Source organism: Amphimedon queenslandica, unplaced genomic scaffold (genome assembly GCF_000090795.2).
Source record: "Amphimedon queenslandica unplaced genomic scaffold, v1.1 AMPQUscaffold_12861, whole genome shotgun sequence".
Classification (NCBI taxonomy): Eukaryota; Metazoa; Porifera; class Demospongiae; order Haplosclerida; family Niphatidae; genus Amphimedon; species Amphimedon queenslandica.
Window position 1 is genome coordinate 44,050 of NW_003546903.1, and position 4,265 is coordinate 48,314.

General features: G+C 33.9%; 1 long non-coding RNA gene across 2 annotated transcripts; it reads right to left on the reverse strand.

The window, feature by feature from the left end:
* Positions 1-355: 355 nt before the first annotated feature.
* LOC109586477 (uncharacterized) lies at positions 356-3,802 on the reverse strand. 2 transcript variants are annotated; one of them, XR_002187052.1, is made up of 7 exons: positions 3,408-3,802; positions 3,114-3,189; positions 2,750-3,050; positions 2,625-2,702; positions 2,420-2,566; positions 742-877; positions 356-565 (listed from the first exon to the last, which is right to left on the reverse strand). It is a non-coding gene; the product is annotated as an uncharacterized LOC109586477 (long non-coding RNA). The 2 variants fall into 2 exon arrangements; XR_002187051.1 differs by having other exon boundaries at positions 2,420-2,573.
* Positions 3,803-4,265: the final 463 nt, after the last annotated feature.

A 4,265-nucleotide genomic window follows, 5' to 3' on the forward strand; every position in this document is an offset into this window, starting at 1 on the left:
GATGATGTTCTTGTATCTCATTATGCTGCACTTAATTCTCTTAAGACGTCTCTCTCAGATCTTGCCAGTCAGTTATATGCAGCTCATCTTATTAGTGATGAAGTCAGAGAGACTCGTAGCATGGAAAAGTTTATTACAGAGTTCAAGGCTAGTCTTAGTTTTAAAAGGAAGTTATCTCAAGTGCAGGAGCACTGTCAAAAGTTCTTAAGCTCATTCATTGCTGTAAGAGGCAGTTATGCTGATGCAGCAATAGCTTTAGGTGAAGACTGGATTGAAGCTATTAGGAATGAACTGGGATTTGATTTTAATATTAACATTGATGTTTAATATAATTGATTTGCTTCATTATTATTGCTTGTTTTAAATAATTTTTTTTAATATTAATTAGCAAAGAGTTTAACAATAATGTTATTAATTCCGAAGACAAACTAAACACACATGATGATAGTGTACATGTGTTCTGGTACTTGGGATTCTTTTGAGAGTGGAAATAACATCATCTGTATCTTGATATCAAGTGATCTTGAACAATCCTTGCTCTTACAGTAACCATGTAATAGATCACCTAATAATAATAATAAAATAATTAACAATAATAATCAACGTACATGTACATGTATAATTAGGAGTAATGTACTGGTACATAGAAACAGACAGACAGTATTTGATATACTGACTTGTTCTTCACCCAATTAATAAGTATAGACAGTAATGAGTACATTAGTCTTAAACCAGACCCACCTGTTTGAACTTGTATGGGTTCATTGAGGAAGAATATCCTCTGATGCCAGTGAGTGGGTGTATCTTGTGGACTAGTACTGAAGTACACAGGATAAGAGGGAACCTCAAACCCAATGGTAAAGTATCCAACAAGACCCTACAACATATTAATAATAAATCAGGCCTTAGGGAACTTGTTACATCTATATGTACAACATTGATCAGTACTAAGTTACTAACTGCAGTGGCAATGCACTGAATGCATTTTAAGGGTTGGAATTTGTAAATCAGTCAAAAAGCTCAAAGACACAATAATTAGAGATGGTTTGGAACCACTTTTTAGAAATTGCCTCAGTTTCAAAATGGTCAAAACTCAATATGCACCAGAATTAAAAAAACATAATTATGGTGACTTCGAAACCATTTTTTAGAACAAACCTTTGCTCTTCTTTAAAAATTGACTCATTTTAAAAGTGCTCACAACTCAAAAATTATTTGTCGGAATCAGCTCAAACTTTGTACATAGCATAAGGACATCAATATGCATCAAAAATGTAATAAAATTGGGGGTGATTTTGGAGCCATTTTTTGGAAAAAGCATGGGCTATAGCCTTGGTAATTTTCAAAAATTGGCTGATTTTTTAAAATGCTCATAACTTAAAAATTATTTGTTGGAAACAGCTCAAACTTTCTACATGGCATAAGGACATCAATACATATCGAAAAATGTAATAAAAATTGGGTGTGATTTCGGAGCCATTTTTTGGAAAAAAGCATGGGCTATACTATAGCCTTGGGTAATTTTCAAAAATTGGCCGATTTTTAAAATGCTCATAACTTTAAAATTATTTGTTGGAAACAGCTCAAACTTTCTACATAGCATAAGGACATCAATATGTATCAGAAAATGTAATAAAAACTGGGGGTGATTTTGGAGCCATTTTTGTATAGCGTTGTGTATTCTTTAAAATCACACCGCCCAAATAAGACCAATACATGTATGTACATGTACATGTAGCAACAAGAACAGCTAGTTGTTAGTACATTGTAATAAATTGAGTCAGTTAATACAAATCATCAGTTAGGGAATCAGTCTTGAAAGATGGTTAATGATATAATGTTGCATCATCATTCTCAGTTAATACTTGATTTGAAAGAGATGGCATTGGTAATATGCAGGGATTCCCATGGAATTTCTGGCATAATGTTCCTGCAGCTTCTTGTCAGTGGGTTATTAAGTTACTCAAAAATGGGGGCAACATCCCGTACTCTAGTACAGGGATTTTGTCTAAAATTTTGTCAAAAATGAAAAGGAGAGAATTCTCCATTTTATATATTTGTTCCAGATGCAAATACATGTTTCTATGTTGTGTACAAAGTTTGAACTGATTCCAATCAAGTTTGGATTTTATATGAATTTAAAAATTGCTTAAAAATGAGGCCAACATCCTGTACCAGGAATTTGGCAAATTTCGTCAAAAATGAAAAAAAAAATTTAATTTTTACAATTTTTCTGATATGCATGCATGTACTAATGTTATGTAGAAAGTTTAAACTGATTTAGATGAAGTTTAAATTTTTAAAAAATTTTTAAAAGGTGTTCAAAAATTGGACCAATGTATAAAAATGGCTCACAAATCCCCATTTCTGATGCATATTGATGTACATGTACTGTACTTATGCTACGTGTTTAACATACCTTATGCTGCCTAGCCTGTAGTTTTGTTGGAATGCAAAAAAGTTCAAGAGGCAGAGAGAGGGTGTGGTCAATCCTATGGGTCATGATATGTGCTTCAGTTTAAGAGGTCAAAAGGTCACGGGAACCCACAAAGGTCAAGTCAACCTCCTGAATACTTTAAAAAATACATTGTAATATAAAATTAGTTTAAAAATATTTTTTGCACCTGATTGACCTGTAAAATTCGATTAAAAGAGCAATCAATATAGGCACTGACACTATCAACAGAAAACTTTATTTTTATCTAAAAGTTCATGACATCATAATTACATCACACAATATATTACTAACTTTAGCTTCAACACAACACCTGCTAACATCATCTCCCTCGTCTGTTTCATGTGGGCGTGGCTCCTTGTAACTAATGGCAATGACTTCAATGAGCACCTTCCCTTGAACAAATTCTGAAACATCAACTACAAGATGGAGAAAGAGAGAGAGAGAGTGGTACTATACGTTATTAAACTATTAATTTTATTCTAATTATTGTCTTGATGTCCGTCAATCGTAGTCTGCCAAGTTTTTACATGTAGCTCTTCTACTCAAAATTCCATTCATAGATGAATACCGTATAGTTGGTAATTTTAAAATACTAAAATTTTATAATATTAAAAGGGACAGTACATGACCATCAGTAAATCAATCCTTTACTTACTTCTCTCAAGACTCCAAGCTCGTTACAAATCCCTCGTAAGAAAGATAAGAAATGTAGTTGTTGTTAATAAGAAAGACTAAGAATGAGAGAGAAAGAAAAGTACATTGTTATTATTATTATTATTATTGTGCTTTTATTTTAGCAATACGGCATACATTAAAAATAACAACGCTACTCAAAATTCCATTGATGGAAAAGTGCCGTAAACAGCTGGTAATTTTAAAAAACACTAAATACTATAATTTTGCAACACTAAAGTGACAGTACTTGAAAGTAAATCAATCCTTTACTTACTTCACTTAAGACTCCAAGCTTGTTAGGGACTCCTCAGTCGTAACATCAAGAGTATCCTTGTAAGGACACTTACTGCTCCAGTGGTTCTTTTACAATGAGGCCATTTTGTGTTGAGGCCTCAGCTTCTTTAGTGGGGCGTCATCTTGTACCAGAGACTCTGTATTAGTCGTTAGAGTCAAATCAACGTCTTCAGCGACTTGAATCATGCTAGGATTAGCTCCTTTCCCGTTAAATGAAGCATCACTAAGCTTGCCCCATTCTTGACAATAAGACATTGATGTAGGTTCATAAGTTTGATCTCTTGGTGTATAACAATTTTCAATAGAGGATATGCGTGCTAAGTATATTCATAGCTTTTAAGTACCGTATATCCAACCCACACAGTAAATTGGCCGCCATGCAAGTTTATTAAGAGTTCAATGGGGGGAAACACATTTTCTTGCCTTGCTACCTTCTTGAGGCCTTTTTCGGAAGCTTAGAAAGCATCCTGAGGATCTAATGGGGTCTAGTAGTCACCTGAGAGATTGCTATCAAGAAATACAGAGCGGTTTTCTGGTACCAAGCCTTTTTCTATCTTTTCTCCATTGCTGCCAATGGAAAGTTGACGTCCAACGAACTAATTTTTTTTCTTGAAAGTTATTACGGTATGCAATGAATACATTTATTTTGCAATGAATATACTTAGCACGCATATCCTCTATAAAAGTAAGCCTAACTTCAACTTTACCCATATGGTCAGCCAAGTGAGAGACAATTTCTGAGGAGTTATAAGTCAGAGTCATCACCTATAGGAAGTCAAGGAACAAAAGAACGAGAAGAAGCTCAGAGAAGAACTGAAGAAGTCCAACACGTGGTCTA